The sequence below is a fragment of the Coregonus clupeaformis genome, unplaced genomic scaffold, assembly GCF_020615455.1.
Source record: "Coregonus clupeaformis isolate EN_2021a unplaced genomic scaffold, ASM2061545v1 scaf0014, whole genome shotgun sequence".
In the NCBI taxonomy this organism is placed as follows: Eukaryota; Metazoa; Chordata; class Actinopteri; order Salmoniformes; family Salmonidae; genus Coregonus; species Coregonus clupeaformis.
Genome location: NW_025533469.1, coordinates 566,353 through 575,000, shown reverse-complemented (window position 1 = coordinate 575,000; position 8,648 = coordinate 566,353). Strand labels below are relative to the sequence as shown.

Below are 8,648 nucleotides of genomic sequence, written 5' to 3'. Positions count from 1 at the left end.
GAACAAGGAGGAGGAGCAGCCTCGGCCGAAACCGTGACATATACATATGTATATATGAATAGATATGACAGGTTTCAGGACTCTGATGTATCTGAAATTGTTGAAAGAATAAATTTTCACACCAAAGAATAGCAGTGTGGTTTTAATATGATTTGACTCTTTGCAGGCTGTCAGGCTGTCTGGTCACAGAGGAAGGCTGTGCTTCTCTGGTCTCAGCTCTGAAGTCAAACCCCTCACACCTGAGAGAGCTGGATCTGAGCTACAATCACCCAGGAGACTCAGGAGTCAGACTGCTCTCTGCTGGACTGGAGGATCCACACTGCAGACTGGAGAAACTCAAGTATGTAGAGGGTTTATGTCAATGTTCATATCAGACATGTTGGAGTTATCAGGCTAGTTAAGACAAACATTCTGACCACCACTTGGACTAAGTTATATAAAGACTGTGTGTGTGTGTGTGTCCAGTGTGTGTGTGTGTGTGTGTGTGTGTGTGTGTGTGTGTGTGTGTGTGTGTGTGTGTGTGTGTGTGTGTGTGTGTGTGGTGTGTGTCCAGTGTGTGTGTGTGTGTGTCCAGTGTGTGCATGTGTGTGTGTGTGTGTGTGTCCAGTGTGTGTGTGTGTGTCCAGTGTGTGCATGTGTGTGTGTGTGTGTGTCCAGTGTGTGTGTGTGCACGTGTATCAGGATGCAAGCGCACACAATGAACACACTGGACACACACAGACTGGACACATACACACACACTGGTCACACACACACAAACTCACACGGACACACACACACTCACACTGGACAAACACACACACACACACACCCACACACACACACACACACACTGGACACACACACACATACTGGAAACACACACACACAAACTCACACGGACACACACACTGGACACACACACACACTGGACACAAACTGGACACAGACACTCACACTCACACTCACACTGGACAAACACACACACACACACACACACCCACACACACACACACACACACACTGGACACACACACACATACTGGAAACACACACACACTGGACACACACACTGGACACACACACTGGACACACACACTCACACTCACACGGACACACACACTGAACACACACACTGGACACACACACACACATTCACACTGGACACACACACACACGCTGGACACACGCACACACACACACTGGACACACACACTGGACACACACACACACACACACACACTGGACCAGCACACTCACACACACACAAACACACACACACACACTGGAAACACACTCACACTGGACACACACACACACACACTGGACATACACACACTGGACACACACACACACTGGACACACACACACTGAAAACACACACACACTGGACACACACACACTGAAAACACACACACTGAAAACACACACACACTGGACACACACACACACTGGACACACACACACACACACACACACACACACTGGAAACACACACACTGGACACACACACACACGCTGGACACACACACACACACATCCTTGACACACACACACACACACACACACACACTGGACACACGCACACACACACACTGGACACACACACACAAACACACACTGGACACACACACACACACACACACACACACTGGACCAGCACACTCACACACACACTGGAAACACACACTCAGGACAAAAACACACACACACAAACACACACTGGATCACACACACACACTCACACTGGAGACACACACACACACTGGACACACACACACACACACACATACACACACACACACACACTGGAAACACACACACTGGAAACACACACTCTGGACAAAAACACACACACATACACACACTGGATCACACACACACACACACACTGGAGACACACACACACACCGGACACATACACACACGCACACACACACACACTGGACACACACACACACACACACACACACACTGGACACACACACACACACTGGACACATACACACACACACACACACACACACACTGGACACACACACACACACACACACACACAACCTGAACACACATACTCACACAAACTGGACCAACACACACTAACACACTGGATCTACACACACACACACACATTGGAAAAAACACACTAGACACACACACACACGCTGGACACACACACACACACACTGGACAAACACACATGCACACACACACACACACAAACACTGGACACACACACACACACACACACACACACTGGACACACACACACACACGCACTGGACACACACACACACACACACACACACACTGGACACACACACACACTCACACACACAAACTGGAAAAAAACACAGTAGACACACACACACGCACACATACACACACAAACAAAACAAACACACTGGACAAACACACACACAGACTGGACACACACAGACACAGACTGGACACACACACACACACACAAAGGAAACACTCACACTCACACAGGACACACACACACACTGGATCCATACATACACACACTAGACACACACACATACGCACTGGACACACACACACATACACTGGACACACACACAGATACACTGGACACACACACACTGGACACACACACACACACACACACACACACACTGGACACATACACAAAAAGGACGCACACTGGACACACACACACACTGGACACACACGCACTCTGGACACACGATCACACACACACTGGACACACACACACACTGGCCCCACATACACACTCACACTGGACAAATACACACACAAAAAGAACACATACACAAAAAGGACACACACAGGACACAAACACTGGACACACACACACACACACACACACAAACACACATACACACACACACAGTCAGCATATAACTTTTTCCAAGTGTGTGTGTGTGTGTGTGTGTGTGTGTGTGTGTGTGTGTGTGTGAGTTCAGGTGTATCCCTCAATGACTGTCTGTTCTTCTGCTTACCGCTACAGTGTGGAACATGGTGGAGAGAACACAATGAAACCTGGACTTAGAAAATGTGAGTGTTGACTGCTGTGAAGAATATGACTAAGAATAAGTCTTAATTCAAGTGAAGTCAAAGTCAAAGACCACCATCATTACTTACTTGGTCATATTAAATATCAGCTGTAGTTCTACAGAAACACAAATCAGGGACACCAACGTTTACAAAGAGTTGCTTTGACAATGTGTGTGTCTGTGTGTGTGTGTGTGTGTGGCGTGTTTTACTTTAGAAATGTGTGTGTGTGTTCTGCACATGCATGAAGGTGTGTGTGTGTGTGTGTGTGTGTGTAGTAGTGTGTGTGTGTGTTCAGGATGATGATGATTTAGATATAGTGTGTGTGTGTGTGTGTGTGTGTAATTAATGGGAATAAGTGTGTTTTATATTACCATACAGTATAACTTATGATCATTCAACAAGTCTCAAGTTACCTTAACTTCTCCTTTTGATACCTAGAAACATCTACATTAAATTAATTAGTGAAAAGTGAGTTAACATTCTAATGTGAATGATGATGATTTCTAATATTGTATCTGGTTTCATCCATCAGATGTCTGTGATCTCACACTGGACCCAAACACAGTAAACAGACGCCTCTCTCTGTCTGAGGAGAACAGAAAGTTGACATGTAGGAGAGAGAAGCAGCCGTATCCTGATCACCCAGAGAGATTTGAGGACTGGAGACAGGTGCTGTGTAGAGAGGGTCTGACTGGGCGCTGTTACTGGGAGGTAGAGTGGAGTGGGAGAGAGGCTGGTATAGGAGTGGCATATAAAGGAATCAGCAGGAGAGGAGGGGGTGGTGACTGTGTGATTGGATACAATGACAAGTCCTGGAGTCTGTTCTGCTCTGACAACAGTTACTCTGCCTGTCACAATAATAAGTCCACTACCATAGACGTCCCCTCCTCCAGCTCCCACAGAGTAGGAGTGTATCTGGACTGGCCAGCCGGCACTCTGTCCTTCTACAGAGTCTCCTCTGACACACTGACCGACCTGAACACATTCCACTCCACATTCACTGAGCCCCTCTATCCAGGGTTTTATGTTTGGGATGTTGACTCCTCAGTGTCCCTGTAAATAATAACCATGGTAACACTGACACACACACACACACACACACTGAACACACACACACTGGACACACACACATTGGACACACACACACACACTGGACACACACACACTGGACACACACACAATGGACACACACACACACTGGACACACACACACACACACACACTAGACACACAAACACACTAGATTCACACAAACACACACTGGACACACACACACACACACACACTGACACACTGGACACACACACTGGACACACACACACACTGGACACACACACACACACTGGACACACACAAACACTGGACACACACACACACACACTGGACACACACACACACACACACATACTGAACACACACACACACTGGACACACACACTGACACACACTGGACACACAAACACACTTGATACACACACACACTGTACACAAACACACACACACACACTGAACAAACACACTGAACACACACACACCGGACAAACACACACTGGACACACACACACACACGACACACACACACACTGATCACACACACACACACACACACACACTGGACACACACTGAACACACACACACACACACACACACACACACACACACACACACACACACACACACACACACACACACACACACACACACACACACACACACACACTGGACAAACACACACACACACACAGGACACACACACACACTGGACACACACACACACACACTAGACACATACACACACTAGATTCACACACACACACACTGGACACACACACACACTGGACACACACAAACACTGGACACACACACACACACACACACACACACTGGACACACACACACATACTGAACACACACACACACACTGGACACACACACTGACACACACTGGACACACAAACACACTTGATACACACACACACTGTACACACACACACACTGAACAAACACACTGAACACACACACACCGGACAAACACACACTGGACACACACACACACACACACAAACAGGACACACACACACTGATCACACACACACACACTGGACACACACTGGACAAACACACCCACACACTGGACACACACACAATGGACACACACACACACTGGACACACACACACACACACACAAACTAGACACACAAACACACTAGATTCACACAAACACACACTGGACACACACACACACACACACTGACACACTGGACACACACACTGGACACACACACACACTGGACACACACACACACACTGGACACACACAAACACTGTACACACACACACACACACTGGACACACACACACACACATACTGAACACACACACACACTGGACACACACACTGACACAAACTGGGCACAAAAACACACTTGATACACACACACACACTGTACACAAACACACACACACACACTGAACAAACACACTGAACACACACACACCGGACAAACACACACTGGACACACACACACACAAGACACACACACACACTGATCACACACACACACACACACACACTGGACACACACTGGACAAACACACCCACACACTGGACACACACACACTGAACACACACACACTGGACACACACACACATACACAGAGGACACACACACACACTGGACACACACACTGGACACACACACACACACACACACACACACACACACACACACACACACACTGGACAAACACACACACACACAGGACACACACACACACTGGACACACACACACACACACTAGACACATACACACACTAGATTCACACACACACACACACTGGACACACACACACACTGGACACACACAAACACTGGACACACACACACACACACACACACACTGGACACACACACACATACTGAACACACACACACACACTGGACACACACACTGACACACACTGGACACACAAACACACTTGATACACACACACACTGTACACACACACACACTGAACAAACACACTGAACACACACACACCGGACAAACACACACTGGACACACACACACACACACAAACAGGACACACACACACTGATCACACACACACACACTGGACACACACTGGACAAACACACCCACACACTGGACACACACACACAATGGACACACACACACTCTGGACACACACACACACACTGGACACACACTGAACACACACACACTGGACAAACACACACTGGACACACACACACATACACAGAGGACACACAAACACTGGACACACACACTGGACACACACACACACTGGACACACACTCATACACACTGGACACACACACATACAAACTGGAAACAAACACACAGCACACACACACACCTGACACACACACACACACACAGGACACACACACACACACTGGACACACACACTCACACACACTGGACACACTGGACACACACAAACACACACACACACTGGACACACACACATACGCTGGACACACACACACTGGACACACACACACACACACTCACACTGGACCCACACACATATACACTGGACACACACACACACACAACACACACACATACACACTGGACACACACACACACACAGGACACACACACTGGACACACGCACACACTGGACACACACACACACACTGGACACACACACACACAGGACACACACACTGGAAACACACACACACTGGACACACACACACACACACACACACACACACACACACACTGGACACACAAACTGGACACACACACACATACACACTGGACACACAAACTCACACACTGGACACACACACACACTTGATACACACACACACTGTACACAAACACACACACACACACTGAACAAACACACTGAACACACACACACTCACAGGACACACACACACTGATCATACAGACACACACACACTGGACACACACTGGACAAACACACCCACAAACTGGACACACACACACTGAACAAACACACTGGACACACACACACTGGACACACACACACACACACAGAGGACACACACACTGGACACACACACTGGACATACACACGCACACACAAACTCACACACACACACACACTGGACAAACACACACACACACACACACACAGGACACACACACACACTGGACACACACACACACTGGACACACACACACTAGACACATACACACACTAGATTCACACACACACACACTGGACACACACACACACTGGACACACACAAACACTGGACACACACACACACACACACACACACTGGACACACACACACACATACTGAACACACACACACACTGGACACACACACTGACACACACTGGACACACAAACACACTTGATCCACACACACACTGTACACACACACTGAACAAACACACTGAACACACACACACCGGACAAACACACACTGGACACACACACACACACACAAACAGGACACACACACACTGATCACACACACACACACTGGACACACACTGGACAAACACACCCACACACTGGACACACACACACAATGGACACACACACACTCTGGACACACACACACACTGGACACACACACACACACTGAACACACACACACTGGACAAACACACACTGGACAAACACACACATACACAGAGGACACACACACACTGGACACACACACTGGACACACACACACACACACACACACACTAGACACACACTCATACACACTGGGCACACACACATACAAACTGGAAACAAACACACAGCACACACACACTCACACACACTGGACACACTGGACACACACAAACACACACACACACTGGACACACACACTGGGCACACACACATACGCTGGACACACACACACTGGACACACACACACACACACTCACACTGGACCCACACACATACACACTGGACACACACACACACACAACACACACACATACACACTACACACACACACACACACACACACAGGACACACACACTGGACACACACACACACTGGACACACACACACACACTGGACACACACACACCTGACACACACACACAGGACACACACACTGGACACACACATACACACACACACACACACACACACACTGGACACACACACACACACACTGGACACACACACACATACACACTGGACACACAAACTCACACACACTGGACACACACACACACACACTGGACACACACACATACACACTTACACACACACACACACACTCACACACACTAGACATACACACACACACACACACACTGGACACACACACAGGACACAAACACACACACACACACACTGGACGCACACACTGGACACACACACATACGCTGAACACACACACACTGGACACACACACACTCACACTGGACCCACACACATACACACTGGACACACACACATACACACTGGACACACACACCTGACACACACACACAGGACACACACACTGGACACACACACACACACACACACACACACTCACACACTGGACACACACACTCACACACACTGGACACACACACACACACTGGACACACACACACAATGGACACACACACACACACTGGACACACACACACTGGACACATTTCCATGTGTT

The 8,648-nt window shown here is 48.2% G+C and overlaps 1 pseudogene; it reads left to right on the top strand.

Moving 5' to 3' along the window:
- LOC123483031 overlaps positions 1–4,080 on the top strand; it is a 9,925-nt pseudogene extending 5,845 nt beyond the window's left edge.
- Positions 4,081–8,648: the final 4,568 nt, after the last annotated feature.